General features: G+C 41.0%; 1 protein-coding gene across 4 annotated transcripts in view; it reads left to right on the top strand.

Annotated features, from left to right (window-relative positions):
* The window catches only part of LOC120096631 (uncharacterized), a 102,268-nt gene extending 87,954 nt beyond the window's left edge, over positions 1-14,314 (top strand). For all 4 annotated transcript variants that reach the window (XR_015637095.1, XR_015637093.1, XR_015637094.1 and 1 more), the window contains one exon: positions 12,584-14,314. The gene's annotated coding sequence lies outside the window, so the exon portion shown is untranslated. The remainder of the gene's footprint in view (positions 1-12,583) is intronic.
* Positions 14,315-14,839: the final 525 nt, after the last annotated feature.

The following is a 14,839-nucleotide window of genomic DNA, read 5'->3' as shown; positions in this document are numbered from 1 at the left end:
CAAATTTATCCTTTAGGGTTTTGGCTTTCTTGTTTCCTAGCAAGTTTTTCCAGAACCGAGGCAAGAAAGTCAATGTGCTTCTTTATTAATCCTTGTGATGTTATTGGGGCAGCGAGACATGAGGGAGGGTTGTAAACTTTGAAGTTCATGAGTTCAGATGAAAATTTAATAGCTTGGAGGATATAATACAACCTCTTGGATTTTTATTTTCTCTACTTTATTGAAGAACACAATCAAAGCTGAAACACATTCAAGAGCGATAATGTTTTAAATTGACTTTTAATTTGTTTTGAGAGTCTTGTACTGTATTTACGTCATTTTTACTCCTCTATTGTTCCCCTCTGACTCTTCCCATGATCCTCCTCAAACATGTGAGCTCTTTTCTTTAATTACTGCAATGAATATACATATATGCACACATACATATATGTATATGTGTGTGTGTATATAAATACAACCTGCTTAAGTATTTAAGCTTGTTTGTACATGTCTAGAGTTGACCACTCAGGATTGGATAACCTATCATGGGGCTGGTTCCTGTAGAAGATTAACTCTCCTCTCAGCAACCATTAACTGCCTAGGTCTTCATCTAGCATTATAGCCTTATGATAATTTCTCCATCCACATTGGGATGCCAGTTGTTTTTGGTCACTGGTTAGGTCTTGTGTATCTGACCACATTGTCATTATTTCATGGGTGCAGGTCCTTTATCCTGTATAGAAAATTACATCTCACAGAAGACATCCTGGACTCCTGGCTCTTACAATCCCTCTGTACCCTCTTCTGTGATGTTCCCTCACCCTTAGGTGTCGCGATTGTGTTGTAGATTTATAAGTTGGAATTGGACAACCCACAGTCAATTGCTCTCTGCATTTTGACAAGTTGTTGATTCCTGTAATGGTTCCCATCTGCCGCACAAAGAAGCTCCTTGATGAGTGAGGGAAAGCTAAACTGTGGGCAGAAGGACAAATATTAGACTATAGTTAGAATTCCGTTGGCTTAGTAGCATTGCAGTAGTAGGCTCTTCTTTGGGATCCATGATTTCAACAGCTACAGTTAGTTGACTGGGTTTACAATAGTAGGCATGAAATCCCTTCTATTGATCCAGCATTAATTTCATTCTGGTGGTTGTTGGCTACTCCCGAAATATAAGTGTCACCGTTGAACTATGGCTATTGCCACAGTGGTCAGTGTTGTGGTTCACAGGTTTTACAGCTGCAAAGGAGTATCGTTTGCTTTTATCCTTGGCTGCTTGTCTGCCACCTTTAGAAATGATGACAGATAATCCTCAGTGCATGCCTGTGTGTTTATGGGAGTGGGATGCGTGCACAAGTGCCCATGCATGACTTTATGCTCGCCTACATTGGATTTGGCTACTCAGTGTCTTTTTTGGTTTAGCCAGGCTTTTAGGACATTTTTCTCTTTCTGTGCAGTATGTCTTTGGAATTTTGACAAGGAATGCATTGACTGCATAGATTACTTTGGCGTTGATTTTTCTAGGAAAACAAATCAGGAGTTTCCTTGGGAACCCGAGGATACAGAGGATACAGATTTTCTTTTCGCAACCTCATTTTGTGGTTCGTTCATTGAAATCTTTAATTATTAATTTAGAGTTCTAAAAGCTTTGGTTTTGAAGTTGTCTTGGAGACAAAGAGAAGGGACTGGTGTTACATAAAATTGTATCATGGGCTGGAGAGATGGCTCAGTGGTTAAGAGCACTAGCTCTTCTTCCAGAAGTCCTGAGTTCAAATCCCAGCAACTGCATGGTGGCTCACAACCATCTATAATGGAATCTGGTGCCTTCTTCTGGTGTGTCTGAAGACAGCTTCAGTGTACTCATATATAATAAACAAAAAAATTGTATCATAATGAATCAAGCAGGAGAAGGAACCCTAGGGAAACTACACCTAACAGAAGAACTCATGGATAGGAGATGACATCTCTGACCCATGTGAGAGGAGCTGACAAGTGGGAAGAATGGATCTTCTCTATGGAGAATGAAGATCTAAGAAGTTTTCAATTTACAATTCCCTGACAGCAGATGAGAAGACAGAGCACCCCAAGATGCTCAGGCAGGCACCAGTCAGATTCCAGCTCTTTGATGATGAGTAGATGAGGCAGTTTAGCTCTAGACACAGTGCTGAGCCCAGGGCACTCTGGGGTTTCGTCGTTGACAGTAGCTCTTTTTCTCCCATTCTGAATGTGTGATGGTTATTTGTGGCTGCGTCTCTTATCTTTGTGATCAACCTGTAATTCTTTGAATGCAGAGCTTGTCCCTCACTGGTTATTTCATAAAGATTCATAGACATTTCCTTACTTGAAAGCATAGCATGCTCACAAGATACCAATCGCAGCGATAAATGAATTCAGAGTCTAAAAGGGGAGACAAAATTCACGCAGATAATTTCAATTCAAGCTACAAAGCCATATCTCAAAAGGTGGGCCTTGATTTTTCTGTCTGAATCTTACACAAAACTTATGTATTTCCTCTTTTTTCTTTACTTTTGTGCCCATATTTTAAAATCTGGATGTTTTATGTAAAAATTTAAATTTATTTAATACTCTCTTATACTTCAGGTGTCTGCTAAAAATAATCATGGAAGTCCCTATGTAGCACTAACAATTAGTCAAAAACCTTTATTGGATAAATAAATAATAAACAAACAAAACACAAGTTCAAGTATATCAAAATAATATTTGATTCAGGACAGAGATTATGTACCATTTGCCTCCACATTCATGTATGTAGATTATAATATTGGTTCAGAGTTAAATAAGGTCCCTTCATGAGCAATTATGGACAATGTACTGAGTTCGATCGATTGCCCGTTCCAAGTGGAGAATATGAAGGTACCCTTGTAGTCTCATGGTCATAAGTCAACAGACACCAAATGTCTAACAGGAGAATGCAACCTGATGGCCATGTGACATGACAGTTGTCATTGACACAGTTCATGTTGGAGAATCCTGAATTTGCTGGGCTGAGGATGTAGCTCAGTTGGAAGAGTTCACCAGCCATTGAGTTCCATCTCTAGCACAGCCGTGCTGGCACATGTCTATTCTCCCATTTGGGAGGGGGAAGTATGGGGATCAGAAGCACAAGCTCATGCCAACTACACAGAGAGTTGGAGGCTGCTTGGAGATTACTGTGAGCACACCTCAAAAAACTGCAACAAGAAAGCCTCATAATATTTTAGGCGCATTTGTGATTTCGTGTTGGAGCTACGTTCATAACTATCCTTTGGCTGCACATGGCTGCATGTGTCTCATGGGCTGCAGGTTGGAAATGCTGCCTACATTATCTGTTGGGCCAGGAATATGAAGTAGAACCCAAACACAACAGTGTCATGAAGCAACTCACAAGGATGGGTTCGTGGGAATTATGTCAATAACTACAATAATAGTGATTATTTACTGAGCTCTCTAAGAATGTCGACTCTGAATTAAAGATATGCTCATACAAAGCGTACTTAATCTTCACAGATTGGGGCTTTTCTGGTTATTTGTCTGATGTAGGAAGCTCTGGTTGGAGTAAGTCTATTCCCTGTGTTCTCATCTCCCATGTCTAGCATGAGCTCACGGTAGTAGAAGATGTTCAAAGGCACAAGTAGTTCACGCATGTGCTTTATGAAGGCGTTACTGGTATCACAGTCTCGCCCATTTCACTGGCCAAAGCCCATCATTTCCATCCCCAGAAAGGAGAAGCTAAAGATCCTTTAAGCAACATGGTGGAAACTGTGTACAGTTGGAGGTGGGCTTCTCAGTTTTCTATTGCTGGGGCACCATATGTGAGAAAGAAAAGAACGTCAGGTTTACATTGGCTCGTGGTCTCAGGAGTTCCGGCTTGTGTTGGCTCTGTTGTGTCTGGGCTATGAGGAGACAGCAGGACAGCAGGTGGTGATAGAATAGAACCATTTACTTCATAGCAGCCAGGAAGAAGGAAATCAGCAAGGAAAGGTGAGGTCTGGGGCCCATACTTCCTCCAACTAGGCATTACCTTCAAGCTTTACTACTCCCCAACACAGCAGAAAAGTTACCAAGCCATCAGTGGATTGAATTGATGAAATTAGTACCCATACAATTTGATTTCTTGATAGTTCCACTATCAGGTGACTAAACTCTTAATCCATGAGATTTTTGTGATTCATATCCAAACCATAATGGGGTACAGAATTATACCCACTAATACAATAAACACAAAATATGTTGAGACTGTCACAAGGAAATAAGGTTTGCATTACAAAACCCGGACAACAAAATTTTAGAGGTGGTGAATTTGAATTTCAAATTCAGATGTTCCTGCCCCACGATTATTTTATCAGTATTCTACTTTGAAGGAACACCGACAATCCAGAATAAAGACACAGGATACAGTGTCAACCTCTAAGACATCAAAACAAGAAATGTTATTTTTTTCTTTGTAATAAATTATGGATACGGAGATGAAAATGAAAGACTACACTGGAATAAATGGAGGCAAAAGGTAATGTCTGTCAGAGAGGGGGTGAAGAGGCAGAGACCTCTGTGAGCACGGACTGGAACTGAGTAGAAAGGAGTACAAGAACTTCCTCACAAGGAGCTGAATGTGGGCGAAACAATTTCACTTAGGGAAAGGGAGGAAGGAATTCCTGGCAAAGAGAAACATAGATTGACAGAAGATAGAACAAGATCATTGCTCAGAATCTGGCTGAACACTTCGAACTCTTTTAAGCAGAAACCCTCAGACATTAGAGGCCTCAGAATCACTTGAAGCTCCTGGTAAAGACACAGTGGCAGGGGTCTATCATCAGAGTTTGTATGGCCTATAGGCAGTAGCTCAGTGTCTGACTGAGGAGCACAGAACCCCTTGCCAGGCTTCAGATGTGGTTTTTCTTTTCTTTTCTTTTCTTTTCTTTTCTTTTCTTTTCTTTTCTTTTCTTTTCTTCTGTATATTTTCCCATTAATTAATTGATTTATTCACTTTCCATCCTGATCACAGCCTCCCTCCCAGTCTCCCCCTCATGCAGCTCCTTCTATCTTACTCCCCTCACCTTTACCTCTGAGAAGGGGGAGATCTCTGCTGGGTACCCATGCACCCTGGCTCCTCAAGTCACTGCAAGACTAGGTACATTCTCTCCCAGTGAGACCAGAAAACATGGCCCAATTAGGAGAGCAGGATTCACAGGCAGGCAACTGAGTCAGGATACACTTCTGCTCCAGTCGTTAGAGGACCCACAGGAGGACAAAGCTACACATCAGCTACATATATGTGCATACTGTGTGTGTGTGTGGGGGGGGCTAGGTCCAGGCCTTCTGTGCTGTTTGGTTAGTGGTTCAGTCTCTGGGGGTTGCCAAGGATCCAGGTTAGATGACTCTGTTGGTCTTCTTTTGGAGTCCCTAACCCCTCCGGGTTCTTCAATCCTTCCCCCCAACTCTTCGACAAGACTTCCTGAGCTTTGTCTAATGTTTGGTTGTGGGTCTTTGCATCTGTTTCAGTCAGCTGCAGGGTGGAGTCTCTCAGAGGACAGTTATACTAGGCTCCTGTCAGAAGCATAACAGAGTATCATTAATAGTATCAAGGTTATTGGTTCTTGCCTAATCTCAAGTTAGGCCAGTCATTGGTTGGTCATTCCCTCAGTCTTTAAGACATCTTTGTTCCTCCATTTCTTATAGGCAGGACAAATATTGGGTCGAAGGTTTTATGGATGGGTTGGTGTCCTTATCCCTCCACTGGGAGTCTGCATTGGGAGCTTGCTTGGTTACAGAAGGAGACTCTGATTCAGGAGCCCAGAATCCCTTCTCATGCTTCAGATGTGTTTTTTATTTTTTCTTTTTTGTCAGGCTCCATATCCCCCATGGCTAGGAGTCTTGGATAGAGTCTTGGACTTCCTAATGCCTCCCCTATCACAGGTGTCTGGCATATCCTAGAAATGCCTGCCCTGCCTCCAATTTCCATTCATTCTCTCTGGCCTTCTTTTCCCAGCTCTCCCTACATTTGAGCCCTGCCTGCCTCATTCCCTTCCCCATTCCCTCTCCCATCAGTTCCCTCTTCCCTCCACCTCCAGTGACTATTTTATTCCCCCTCTGAGTGAGATTCAAGCACCCTCCTCTAGATGCTCTTTGTTATTTAGCTTCTTTGTGTCTGTGGACTGTAGCGTGATTATCCTGAATTTTATGACTAATATCCACTTATAGTTCATTATCATGTATTCCCTTTGAGTCTGGCTACCTCTCTCAGGATGATATTTTCTAGTTTCTTCCATTTGTCTGCAATGTCCTTGTTTTTAATAGCTGTTATTTTCTGTTGTGTAAATGAACCACATTTTTTTTTATCCATTCTTTAGTTGAGGGACATTTGGGCTGTTCTAGATTCTGGTTATTTATTATAAGTAAGGCTGCTATGATCATAGTGGAACATATGTCCTTGTGGTATGGTGGAACATCTTTTGAGTATATGCCCAAGAGTGATATACTGGGTCTTGGGTAAAACTATTTCAAAATTTTCTGAGAAACTGTCAGATTGATTTTCAGGGCACTTGTATAAATTTGTACTTCCACTAGCAATGGAGGAGTGTCCCCTTGCTCCACATTTTCACCAGCATGAGCTGTCTCTTGAGTTTTCTATCTTTGCTATTCTGATGGGTGTGAGGTGGAATCTCAGAGTCATTTTGATTTGCATTTTCCTGATGACTAAGGACATTGAACATTTCTTTAAGTGCTTCTTAGCCATTAGAGATTCCTCTGTTGAGAATTCTCTGTTTAGCTCTGTACCCTATTTTTAAATTGGGTTATTGGGGTTGTTGGTGCCTAACTTCTTGAATTCTTTATATATTTTGGATATTAGCCCTCTGTCAGATGTAGGGTTGATAAAGATCTTTTCCCAATCAAGAGGCTGTTTTGTCCTACTGAAGGTGTCCTGTGCCTTTACTGAAGCTTTTCAGTTTCATGAGATCTCATTTATCAGTTATTGATCTTGGAGCACAAGCAATTGATGTTCTGTTCAGGAAATTGTCTCTTATACCAATTTGTCCATTGCTATTCCCCACTTTCTGTTCTATTAGATTTAGTATGTCCAGTTTTACATTGAGGCCTTTGATCCACTTGGACTTGAGTTTCGTACAGGGTGATAAGCAGAGAATTATTTGCATTCTTTTATATGTAGACATCCAGTTAGATGAGCACCATTTGTTGAAAACACCCTTGCTCCCACCTCTTGTTGTGTGGTCCTGGATTCTTTGTCAGAAATCAAGTGTCCATAGGCATGTGGATTTATTTCAGAGTCTTTGATTCAGTTCCATTGATCAACCTTCTATACCAGTACCATGCAGTTTTTACTACCATTGCTCTGTAGTACAGCTTGAGGTCAGGGATGGCTATACCTCTGTACTATAGAAGTTCTATTATATAGGATTGTTTTCTATCCATCCAGGAAACATGGGAGATTTTTCCACCTTCTGATATCTTTTTTAGTTTCTTTCTTCAGAAACTTGAAGTTCTTGTCATACAGGGCTTTCACTGGCTTGGTTAGAGTTACACCAAAATATTTTGTATTATTTGTGGCTATTGTGAAGGGTGTTGTTTCCCTGAATTCTATCTCAGTCCATTTATCATTTGTATAAAAGAGGGATACTGATTTTTTTGAGTTAAGGATGTGGTTTCTCTTTCTCTTTCTCTCAAGTTCATGCTCTGGATGCTTGCTTTCATGTGCAATAGTACTGAAAAGCAGTGGGACCTTCAAGAAGTAAGGACCAGGATAAAGACTGTACCTTAATAGTACAGCTGTTATGTGGCATGTGTGAGGTCTTGGATTTGATTCCCAACATGAGAAAAAAATAATCATGAGTAAGAAGTAGGGTCAAGTGGGAGGAGACTAGGTTACTGAGAATTAACCTTTGGGAAGGATAAAAGTCTTATCTGGGGGGAGGAGGTTAGGTTCTTAGGGACTGGATTGGTTACTGTCAGTGCAGGCTGTTATAGAGTAAGCCTGTCAGGCATTGAGAGTTAGTGGTTAAGAGAACTGCCTGCCCTTCCTAGAGGTCCTGAGCTCAATTCCCAGCAACCACATGGTGGCTCACAACCATGTCCTTTTCTGGCAGGGCTGTGTACATGAAGATAGAGCACACACATAGAATCCATTAATAAATATTAAAAAAGTATGCTTGTCTGATACATGCACTTCCATGCTCCTGTTTATTACCATGTGTGATGGGTTTTTTTTTTTTTTGGTGCTAACTATGCAAGATTTAGAATAACCTAGGCGACACAGCTCTGGGTAAGTCTTTTCAGAGTTTCAAAACAGTTTAATCCCTGAATATGGGTAGCATCACCTCATTGCTAAGATTCTGGACTGCAAAACATGGAGAAATTGAACTGTCCATCATTGTTCATGTCTCTCTGTTTCCTGACTGGGGTTGCAGACTGACCAGCCTCCCCATACTCCTGTTGCCATGTCTTTCTTGCTATGATCAACTTTACTCTTAAACCAAACCAATCCTTCCTACCTTAAGTTGCTTGGTTAAGTATGTCGTCATAAGAAAGGAAACAGAACTTATCTACTGACCAAGCTTCACTATTCAAGTTTCACAATGATGAGTGAAAAATGAGCCTGATTTTCTTTTATACTTCCCACCTTGGGTGGTTTATATCAATACTACATGCAATAAGACACACAGAGGTTTATAAGCTCTTTCCATGCGCGGAAGGCAGCAGAACAAAGGTAGGAGGTACTGTGGTGTAGTAACTGAAGACCAGATGAAGAAGACTCTTCAAACCATGTTGAGGTTTGAGTTTACTTCCTGTGCAACGATGATTGACTCCACAATGAGCCAAGAGAATATTATTATTAGATATAAATGTTGCAAGGTCACGTTCTCTGCATCAGGTCAGAAACAACAAATGTGTCGAGTGAGAGGAATCACATAGAAATGAGTGTTATAGTCTACCACATTAGGATGGGAAATTCTGCCTTGAAAATGCTAGACTAAGGCATAGTTATAAGCTGAATATCTTCATTACTGATATGAAAAGTCAATGAATAGATTTTAAAGTAAAAATAGGTAGATGTTGGGGAGAAAGAACTTTGTGATGCCAGCAGTGATGGACATGAAGAGAGTAGGAATTTGCTGAACTCTAATTTTTGATGAACTAAATATTGGTGATATGTCTTCATTCTGAAATGCATCCTGTACTCAAATCTAACCTACTTTGAGTCTTGTTTTCATGGAAGAAGTATAGCTCCTTTTGTGAAGCTTCCTTAAATATGCACATCTCCTTCCAAGATTAATTAGGCGATCTCCCTGGGTCAGTTCTATTAACCTGTAATTAGGATGTAAAGTTGCTCATTCCCTAGGACACTGTAATTGCATCTCACCATGTGCAGATACACACTGTACTGGAGAACAAGTGGGAAAGGGACCTGGTAGCAGCACAGAGTGTTGTTGGCTACTGGCTTGGTCTTAAGCATGGCAAACCAGGTCCCCCGTTCCTTTTATCCCAGAGAGCCCTATAAGGTGCTTATGAAAAGAAGCAGAAGGGACATTGAAGTGTCTGGATCGATACTGTGCAAGTCAGCTCAAGCCCTTTATATAGGCATATGTTCAAGGCTCCAAAACTTCCTCCCCTTTGTCCACAGCTTCTTTTCAGCAGGACAAATGACTCAAGTTGTACTTATGAGGAAAAAATGCTAAACCTTAGGAATAGTAGGACAGGAATGACTCTGCACACACTCCAAGTACAAAAATGAGAGTTTGAGAGTACAATTCTAACCTGGTCCTCCTTATTTCCAGCACAGCACCCCTGAGCAGATAGATGCATGGAAATCCCAGTCCTTACTTCCAAAACAGCACCAGGGAATGTGAGCTTTCTTATCACCGTTGCCAAAACTCATAGAACATCTCTAAGGAGGAAGAATTCCTTCCTTTTGGCTATAGGTCCATAGAGTTCAGTACATGGATGTTTAGATACATGGCATTAGGAGACAATATGTCTTGGAACATGTGGCAGAGAAATCTTTTAGACAGGGAACAGGGAGTAAGGAAGAGAACCAGGACCAGGTATATCACTCTGAGGCATTCCCATAGTGATGTACTTTTTGTAACTCAGCTTGGCTCTTCCTCCCAACATTTTCTAGGACTTCCTAGGATAGTGTTACCAGCTGGGAAACCAAAGAGCCACATGAGCAATGGCACAGCATCTCAGAAGGATAACCCTCCTTCCCCGTCTATGAGTTCAATATCTCATCCTGAAAATATCTCATATGAAACTCAAAACTCTTGACAAACTCCTATTCCTATCTCTACTGAGATTATAAAATTACAATTAATTACTCAATTATAGTTTTTATAGATTGCTTTTACTTTGCATAAAAATCAATGTTATAATTACAAAAAAAAATAACTGTCAAGGAATATCTCCAGCTGTCAAAATACAAATGTCTTTCACCTTGACCAATCACCCCTGCCTCCACCAAGGCTCAGGGAACATCTTGGAAACAGATAGAGGGCTTATATCCAAAATATACAAGGAACTCAAAAGTTAGACTGCAGGGAGACAAATAACCCTATTAAAAAGTGGGGTTCAGAGCTAAACAAAGAATTCAAAGCTGAGGAATGCCGAATGGCTGAGAAACACCTAAAGAAATGTTCAACATCTTTAGTCATAAGGGAAATGCAAATCAAAACAACCCTGAGATTTCACCTCACACCAGTGAGAATGGCTAAGATCAAAAAACTCAGGTGACAGCAAATGCTGGCGAGGATGCGGAGAAAGAGGAACACTCCTCCATTGTTGGTGGGATTGCAGACTGGTACAACCATTCTGGAAATCAGTCTGAAAGTTCCTCAGAAAATTGGACATTGAACTGCCTGAGGATCCAGCTATACCTCTCTTGGGCATATACCCAAAAGATGCCCCAACATATAACAAAGGACACATGCTCCACTATGTTCATAGCAGCCTTATTTATAGTAGCCAGAAGTTGGAAAGAACCCAGATGCCCTTCAACAGAGGAATGGATACAGAAAATGTGGTACATCTACACAATGGAGTATTACTCAGCTATCGAAAACAATGCCTTTATGAAATTCATAGACAAATGATTGGAACTGGAAAATATCATCCTGAGTGAGGTAACCCTATCACAGAAAAACACACATGGTATGCATTCATTGATAAGTGGCTATTAGCCCAAATGCTTGAATTACCCTAGATGCCTAGAACACATGAAACTCAAGATGGATGATCAAAATGTGAATGCTTCACTCCTTCTTTAAAAGGGGAACAAGAATACACTTGGCAGGGAATAGGGAGGCAAAGATTAAAAAAGAGGCAGAAGGAACACCCATTCAGAGCCTGCCCCACATGTGGCCCATACATATACAGCCATCCAATTAGACAAGATAGATGAAGCAAAGAAGTGCAGACCGACAGGAGCCGGATGTAGATCTCTCCTGAGAGACACAGCCAGAATACAGCAAATACATAGGCGAATGCCAGCAGCAAACCACTGAACTGAGAACGGGACCCCCGTTGAAGGAATCAGAGAAAGGACTGGAAGAGCTTGAAGGGACCTGAGACCCCATATGAACAACAATGCCAAGCAACCAGAGCTTCCAGGGACTAAGCCACTACCCAAAGACTATATATTGACTGACCCTGGGCTCCAACCTCATAGGTAGCAATGAATATCCTAGTAAGAGCATCAGTGGAAGGGGAAGCCCTTGGTCCTGCTAAGACTGAACCCCCAGTGAACATGATTGTTGAGGGGAGGGCGGTAATGGGGGGAGGATTGCGAGGGGAACACCCATATAGAACGGGAGGGGGATGGGTTAGGGGGATGTTGGCCCGGAAACCGGGAAAGGTAATAACAATCGAAATGTAAATAAGAAATACTCAAATTAATAAAGAAAAAAAAAGTAAAGGTCTGAAATTGTAGCACAGAAGGGAGGAGATACAGAAGGTTATAGATATGTACTATGCTCCAAATTTTTAACACTATATGTAAATTCAACTATAAAATAAACAAGAATTGAAGTTCTAAATTATATTCATAAAAATACAGTGGAGAAATGTATACAAATAAATTTGTTGGCCTTCATCATTTAAAATAAAAAAAGACTATAAGAGCCAGGAAACAGTGGAAAGAATTGTTGAATGCTGTCTTGGAAACATAACAGGAATGGTGAATTCATGAGTGGTCACTTGTACAAGACCTATCCAAGATTAAGTCCTTAAAATCCCAGTGTGGACTTGGGGGAAGGCTCCTGAGGCTTCACCCCTAGCTGAAGGGCCCTTAAAGCAACTTAGGGAAGGATAGTGTTTTGGGGGATCACTAGTAGATTGATCCTTCTCCAATGGATGATCATACACTCATGCAAATACAGGCATGGTATGGTTGGAATTTTTTTTTAAAGAAGATATAAAGTTGGGAGGGAGGTGTGTGATGTGATCTTCAGAGAATGGGGAAGGAAATGAGTGGATATGATCAGAATATCATTGTGCACATATATAAGTATAAAATTTTAATATGTGAATATTCTCATTTCAATTGGGTTCCCTGTTTCTGCTCTCACCCAACATGGGGGATGATCATGTTTCCTTGTAACAGAACAGAAGATCTGCAAAAGGGGCCTTAAAGGAAGAAGAAGATTGCATTGTGTTTTACAATGACCCCTCTTCAACCCAGGAACAGTTCCAATTCCAGAACCTGCAGATGTGATTGTGAGTAAAAGAGTTTTTATGACTACACTGGAGGTTCTTGAGATGAGGTCATTTCTCAGAGTGTCTAGATGATCCCTGGTATCAATAACAAGTGTTCTTATTAGAGTGAGAGAAGAGACACAGAGATAAAGAGAAGGTCACATGAAACTAGAGGAAAAGCATAACATAGTTCCAAACCCCTAAGGGCAACAGAAGCCTGGGGAAATGAGATTTTCCCCTAATGTATTTGGAGGGACTCAGACCTGGTGACATTCATCTCGGAAGGAACGCTTTAAGCCCCATAGCATGTGGAGATTTGTTTGAGCAGCTTCAGAAAGCTAAGGTGATAGGTCCCAGGACAGCTATGAAGACCAGGCAGGCAGGCAGGTAGGATGGAATCTCACAGGAATTGATGCCCCAAGTTCATAGAAACACAAAGTGAGACCCTTGCAAGAACTCAGGAGTCAGCTAAAGACTTCTAGTCTGCCTCACTCCAGTTGTAGTTGCAAAGAGTGGGTTTCAGAACCTGAAAGACACTTGGAGTAATTGTTATTTCAAGAAAGGAGAAATACCAGCTAACTAATGAGGAGACTCCATACTCAAACTTTTCTCTGCATCTTTAATAATAGTATATTTATGGGGTCAGCTTTGGTGCTCATAAACTGACAAATATGTAAAGATATCATGGCACATATACACAATGCCATAAAGGGGAGTGGAATTATGTCACTTTCAACAAAATTCATGGAACTGAAGATCACCATGCTAAGTGAAGTAAGGCTTACAAAGACAAGCGTCAGACATGTGTGACATTTTCCCTACTGTGTAGAATCTTTTCTTTCTAGGGGAAAGAAAAGAACATGGATGTATAGAGGAACTGTTAAAGATATGGTTAGGAAAGAGAAAGGGAGTTGAGGGGAAGGAGAAGAGAGTGAATCTGAACCAAGGTCATCGAATGCATATATGGAAATGTCACAATGAACCCTTCATTTTGTACAATAAACATTTAATGAAATAAAATGTCAGCATGTCAAATCTTTGAAAGGCCAATAAACCACCCATGAGAAATAAGACAAACAGTTCACAAAGGACCTCACCCAGTGGGTGCTTGGTAGTTATCTGCTAAGGTTGAGCTTTGTCATTGGGTCTTTTGATGTCTACTCTCTGGTTATAAGAGAGAAATGCAACCCAGGAATCACTAAAGACTCCATTTTCACCACCTTACCTCACGTCTGAATATCACATCTCTCAGAGGTGACTATTGACATTTCCCTGTGTTAAATCTAGGGTGAAACGCAAGAATCTGTCCCTTCCCAACCATCCTGCAAGAACCAAGCTTATGTATAGCCCTTGGTCTCCCATGCATTTTAGATCTCGACCTTCCTCTTGAATAGCTAATGTACCCTTTGCTGACTTAACACTGAATAGACTAGTTCTATTTTCCTTTGAAACATGGCCCAATAAAGGGAGAAAATCCAGAGTAAACTTGAAATATAAATAAAGAATAAGATAAATGTCAAATGGAAAAGAATGATTATTAGAGGCAGTTAAAACCTCAAACCTGGGGTTGGGGATTTGGCTCAGTGGCAGAGCGCTTACCTAGGAAGCGCAAGGCCCTGGGTTCGGTCCCCAGCTCCGGAAAAAAAGAACCAAAAAAAAAAAAAAAAAAACCTCAAACCTGAGTCTCGGTAAACAAGAGTCTGAACTCACATGCCACAGAAAAAATGCCTTTCCTTCTCCACGAATTCCTAGATCCGAGGCTGTTTCTGCCTCAGTTGGACCAAGAAGCCACACTGTAGCACCTTTCTTCTGGGTGTCCTCAGTGTTTAAAGTACCTCTGAAGTAAGTGAGGAAGTAATTTTCCATTTTTTTTGTCCATGTTTGCTTTGCAGTGTGTTGAATGAGTGTTCTGTGCAAACTACTAAGCTAATTTCATCACTATCATTTCAGCTGAAAAGACACTTGGGCTTGCCAAAGTGCATTTGCTTGTGTACACAACATCACCACGGATGGGGCTGGAGCCTAAATGCCAGGTGCAGGGTGGGAAGCTGTGTGTTTGGGGATGATGGGAGCTGAGAGTTGAAAGGCTCACTTCATATTCCAACAGACAGTTTCTTTGACTCAGATGGGTCAAGAGACCTGCTCAAGGTTACATACTGAGAGT

Source organism: Rattus norvegicus, chromosome 14 (genome assembly GCF_021556685.1).
Source record: "Rattus norvegicus strain SHRSP/BbbUtx chromosome 14, alternate assembly SHRSP_T2T, whole genome shotgun sequence".
In the NCBI taxonomy this organism is placed as follows: Eukaryota; Metazoa; Chordata; class Mammalia; order Rodentia; family Muridae; genus Rattus; species Rattus norvegicus.
This window is presented reverse-complemented; position numbering and strand designations above follow the sequence as displayed.